This window comes from Prinia subflava, chromosome Z (genome assembly GCF_021018805.1).
Source record: "Prinia subflava isolate CZ2003 ecotype Zambia chromosome Z, Cam_Psub_1.2, whole genome shotgun sequence".
Taxonomy (NCBI): domain Eukaryota; kingdom Metazoa; phylum Chordata; class Aves; order Passeriformes; family Cisticolidae; genus Prinia; species Prinia subflava.
Window position 1 is genome coordinate 14,260,598 of NC_086283.1, and position 6,017 is coordinate 14,266,614.

A 6,017-nucleotide genomic window follows, 5' to 3' on the forward strand; every position below is an offset into this window, starting at 1 on the left:
TTCCTAGAGGCTCATGACAGTTTCCTAGCAGGTTATGGGGAAAAAAATCTATAAGTAAAAAGGAACAAAAGGAAAGAAATCTAACCCCCTGTGCTAGTCTGACAGCAAACCAGTGGGAGACCCCATGTCAGAACTACAATTTACTAGGAAAATTAAAATAAAATGCAGTAGTACAAAAAAAAAAAACACTGGCAGAGTGAGAATACAATCTGACACCCTGTTAGTCAGGGTGTTGGTAGCAGTCCGATTAAATTATGGCTTCGGTCCTCCTGGAGTGACAGATGTGGTTCTGTTGAATCAATGATCCAGTAGAAGGGTGTAGTTTTCCTCTGAAAGTCCAGTGGTGGTGTAGTTGGATCTGGTCTTCTGGGAATCCAGTGGAAAAAGCCTGCTTGTTGTGTTCCACATCTCGTGTTATATCCAGGTAGGAATGCTTAGCTCCTCCTTCTGGGTGATCCTCCATCTCAGAATGGGATGATGTAATTTTATGCAGTGGATGGGTCACTGAAGAGATAAAGAAACACTGCCCCACCTGGTTTTAACACATGGTAAGAGAATACATACTTTTGGTTACATCTTGCATTGCAGCCTAAGACACTCCCAACAGCTGGGTTTTTCCCCTGACAAATCTTGGTAAATGATATGTAGGGAACATTCCATTTTATTTTTAAACTGATGAGACTGCAGGATTTTCTGATGCTTAGTTACTGCTGTTTACATGTGTTGGGGGTTAGATTTGTGGGTTTTGTGGGTTTTTTTCACTTACAGAATTTTTTTCCCATAAGTTTCCAAGAAGCCTTAATGATTACTTAATCAGAACAAAAGGGAGTAGTTGAAGGACATGGCAACACAAGGCTACACCTGTTGTTTTTAAGTCTCTGGGAGTGTCCCTCAGAGGGGAGAGATGACGAGCTTTGGGAAAGGCAAGAAGACAGAGCTGGGGGAGGGGGGTTCACTCTTGCTCTCAGCGCCGAGGAGGACGGTCAGGCTGTCCCCACTACAGGAAGAGTTCACGGCCCTCACTCTGCCTCTGTCTCGTCCTGGGAAATCTATCCTCATCTGCTCGTGTACCCGGGAATCCTGAGCTCGCTTTCTCCAGCCCTGCCCCCACCGCCGCTGCTGCTTCTTCGGAGCTTTGAGGTTCTCCTGCTACTCTGTAGCCCTGCCCTGCCCAGCCCTGCCGGGACACCCCCTGCCATTCCAGCTGCCAGCGCAGAGCTCCTCATCTCATCCACCAGCCCGGGACTTTCCTCCCTTCCAGCTCGGCCTCTCAGAGTCCTGCAGGGGTACCGAGATCAAACTGCCCTGGGCGTTTTTGTGAAAGAAAGCCCTCAAGGTTCCTGGTTCTGTTTATTATTAATGCTGTAGTTGTTGTTTGTTGTTTTGTCATATATACTAGTAAAGAACTGTTATTCCTATCCCCATACCTCTGTCTGAAAGCTCCTTTAATTTTTTAAATTAGAATAATTTGGAGAGAGGGGATTTGAATTCTCCATCTCTAGGGAGGTCCTGCCCCCTTCCTAGCAGATATCTGTCTTTCAAACCAAGACAACATGGTATATTGCTAGCATTTCAGATAGTTTTCATGAAATATAACAGTTATGCACTTTAGGCTGTTTATATTTTTGAACTTTGAAAATTAAAAGTAACAAAACCTATTAATGGAGACTGTACATTAAAAAAAAACACCAACAAAAAACACATCTAGTCATCTCTCTTTTTGACCTGTTCAAGTCCTTCTCTGTGCAAAAATAAAGCAAAACTTCAACTGCCTCCTTGTGAAGGGAACTGCTAGAAAAAATTATCAGAGAGAAGTGAATTTTAAAATTCCAGTCCTGGAAAGACATTTGCCAGTGCTGAACTTTGTCCTGGGTTTGCAGAGGCTGTGACCCCTCTCTCCCAATCCTGGGCAAGAGGAGGACTCCTGAACACTAAACATTGTCTCCATCTCCCTCAGATGATTTAACTTCCCACTGAGCACAAATAGCCAGAAATTATGTTTGTCCCACCACACTAACTCAATCCAAGGAACAGTCATGCGTTCTGTTTGATGACTTGTCTGTGCCAACATCAATGATTATTGACTGGACATCATTAAAGACAAGACTGTGCTTTTTAAAAGGTGTGAAATACTGTACAAAATTGTACTTTATGTGACATAAATAAGCTATATAGTGTAAGACAACCTCTTTCCATGTCACTAGAACAAAGCTGTCTGCTGTGGGATGGCAGTAGGGTCTGCTGGGCTTCCCATTCACGGGGGCCATCTCAAACATGCATCTGTGTTACCACATTGTGGTATAATAAATCATTAAAATGTAAGTGCTGGCTATGAACAGGTTGTGCACAAAATGAGATTTCAGGAGTGAAATATAGAGGGAAAACTTCTCATTCTAACTGGTTGTATTTGGTTTTGTTCTGTTTATTCCTGAGTAAGTGTCTTGGGTTATGTAACCAAACAAAATGTGTATTCTGTTTTATCTGTTGAAAACAACTGGGGAGATGTTTTTCTTTATCTCTTGTAACTCCAGGGGGGAGGGGGGCGGATGCCTTCTGATAAATAGGCCAGCTGTTAAAACCAGGTGGGGCAGTGTTTCTTATCTCCTTCACCACTGTCCACCATCCAGGGGTTATCTTCTGTTAATGGGCCATGGAGGCTCACCAATGACAGGACACATTACATCATCCCATTGTGAGATGCTCCTCCTGTTGGTGGAGGGTTAAAAATATAATTTCTGGGTTAAGTTGAGGTATGTGTGGGGGGAGGAAAGTAGAGAACGTACAACTGGAACATGACGCAGCTCAGCTCGGAACAAGCGTCAGCTTCTGCAAACAGCTCCATGCTATTGTAATGACCGAATCAAGTGTGACTGCAACTCAGGGGATAATTGAGAAGCATTGTTTTAACCAAATCAAGTGTGGATCAGGGTAGAAGCGTAGGTATGATTTAAGATAGTAACTAAGGAATAGGATAATCAGTATCTAGGGGTGGGGGTTAGTTAACATGTGTATAATTTAAACTATAAAAATCACGAATCGACTCTGTATTCTTTGGACATCAGATTTGGGTGTATCATCACCCCTGTGTCCCGCGCACTTGAATAAAGAACTGCATATGATCGCCTTCGTGTGGTTATATGTTTCCCTATGCTAACATTTTTGGCGACCCAGGACGGGACCTTGTGGGCGCAGCCAGGACCCCGCAACCCGATCACGCTCCAGCCGGCACCGGGTGATTTCTCGGGGAGCCCATCGGAGCCGCGACCCTCGCCGCTCACAACGACCCCTGGTAAGAGGTAAGGTTCTTTATTCTCTGGTCTGGGGGCCTGCCATTAAGACGCAGCGAAAGCTACGCTTGGTTGGGCAAAAGGAATTCCTGGTGGTATTGCCTAGGCAGCCGTCCGTCAGACATCGCGAAAGCGTTGCAGGTTCGGCATCTGTGGTTTTTATGTATCTGTAATATGGAGAAACTAAAAGGGTTAAAAGAGGTTTTGGGCAGCAATAATGCCTCTATACCAAGTTCTTCTCCGTTGGGTTGTTTGTTGGCACATTGGAAAGAGGGGAACTTCGGTCAGGAATTACGAAAAGATAAGTTGATTGAATATTGTAATGTTCACTGGCCAAAATACGCTTTGCCTGAAAATCAGAGGTGGCCGAAAAACGAGTCTTTTGATGTGAAGGTTATTATGCAACTTAGATCGCTTTGTACACAAGATGGAAGGGTAGAACAATTACCATATATTGACTTATTTCTGTGCTTGCTTGAGAAACTGGTTTTGTGGCTTGACAAAATGAAAGCAATGAAGCTTGAGAATAATAAGTGTCTGGCTTGCGTCCAAAATAAGCATTGTATGGAACATGCAGTTTTAAGTGAAATTTTAGGGGAAAAAAGAGATGAACTGGAATCGGAATTATTGATATCTCCCATGGCTCCCGGAACCACCACGGCCCCCTCAACACCAAGTTCTACCCCGCTCACCCTGACCCCACCTGATTCTCTTACACCCCCCTCGCTCGCGTCAGCACAATATGTTTCACCCCCACCTTTGTCTGCTGAAGGTAATTATCCTCCTCTGCCTGTGCCAGCCGCTCCTCCGCCTGCTCGGGTGCTTGCCCCTCCTCTGCCTGCCCAGGTGCCTGTCCCTCCTCCGCCTGCTCAGAGAACCCCCCCTTCTCCACATACACCTGCTCAAAGCTATCCTGCTCCCCCACCCACACCCGCTGAAAGATTTATCCCCCCTCTAACACCAGCTCAAGGGTACCCTCCGCTCCTACCTACACCTCCTTCACCAGCTCCTGTCCCGTCTGCCCCCCTGTACCCCCCCTGCCAGATTCACCTGTCCAGGATGTGATTGTGAGGCGGAAGCAAAGGGGGAATGTGAAGAAGACAGATAGAATGGAAAGTAGTGACAGTGAAGCAGATGAACTAGACGCCCCAGTAGCTCACCGAACACGAGGAAAACTGGCCCTGGAGTGGCCTCAGGCAGGAAAGGGTATATTAAAATCAGGCAAACAAAAGAGAACGATTATTGCACCACTAAGGCAAGGGGTGGGAACTAATGGACCCGTCTTTGTAAAGGTACCCTTTTCACCTGCTGATTTAGTTATATGGAAACAATCAGCCGGAACATATAGAGAAAACCCAGATAAGGTAGCTCGTGTGGTTAAGATGATAATGAAACTCAGAACCCTGATTGGGAAGATATTCATGTCATATTAGACACTCTGATGGATGAGACAGAGAGAGATATGGTTCTTCGAGCAGCAAGAGAAAGAGCTAGAGAAGACATACGAAATGGTTTGGTGACAGGGACACTGGATTATAATTTTCCCACTGCAGACACAGAGTGGGATGCTAATGACCCCTCTGGAGTGGATATGTTAAGGCTAAAGAGATATCAGGAGTGGATTTCAGTTGGTGTTCAACAGGCAATACCTAAGAGTATGAACTGGTCTAAGTTGTATGAAATTCGACAGGAAAAGAAAGAATCTCCCACTGCCTTTCTAGAAAGACTTAAGGAAGCAGCTAGAAGATATACTGATCTTCAGGTAGACAGTGAGCAAGGAAGAACTCAGCTTGCCTTTATTTTTCTGGGTCAGGCACAGGAAGATATTAGGAAAAAGCTACAGAAACTGGAAGGTGAAGAGTTAAGAAACTTGGATAAACTCCTAGAGGTTGCCTGGAAAGTTTATAATAACAGGGACAGGGAAATTGTCAAGAAACAGGGGCAAAGCCTTTTGGCAGTTTTACAGAGACAGGGGCGGGGACGTGGTAGAGGTGGTCGTGGCGTTAATAGAGGTGGCTTTGGCAGAGGTTCTGGTCATGGTAGATTAGGTCTGAATCAGTGTGCATATTGTCGGATGGAGGGACACTGGAAAAGGGAGTGTCCAAACCGGTTTAGCCAGAATGGTCAGCCTCAGTTAGACAGTATGTTTAATCAAAGTAGTGAGCATCAGCTGGATGGTGTAGCCAGGGTCATGGTTTTACATTAGAGAGAGCCAGGATCAAGGGAGCCCATGGTGACTTTGCATTTAGAAGGAAAAGACGTAGATTTTCTCATTGACACGGGGGCCACACATTCTGTACTAAATTATCTTGAGGGGAAAATCGGGAACAAGTCAGCAGCAGTCATTGGAGCCACAGGGAAGGAGGAGGTACGGCCATTCTTGCAACCCCTAGAATTGAGCTTTGAAGATAAGATCTTGACCCATGAATTCTTATACATGCCAGACTGCCCAACTCCGCTCTTAGGGCGCGATCTACTGGCAGCACTGGAGACAGTAATTACTTTTGAGAATGGTGAATTTGTAATGAAAATTCCGGAGTCTAAGACAAGAAAGATTTTGATGATAAAAGAAAAACCAATTTCTAATATTCCTAAAGAAGTAGAAGATGCAGTAATTCCCTCTGTCTGGGAAACAGATGTACCTGGAAAATCTAAATTGGCACAACCGGTACATGTAGAGTTAAAAGAAGGAGCAAAGGCTGTACGAATCAAACAATACCCTATAAAACC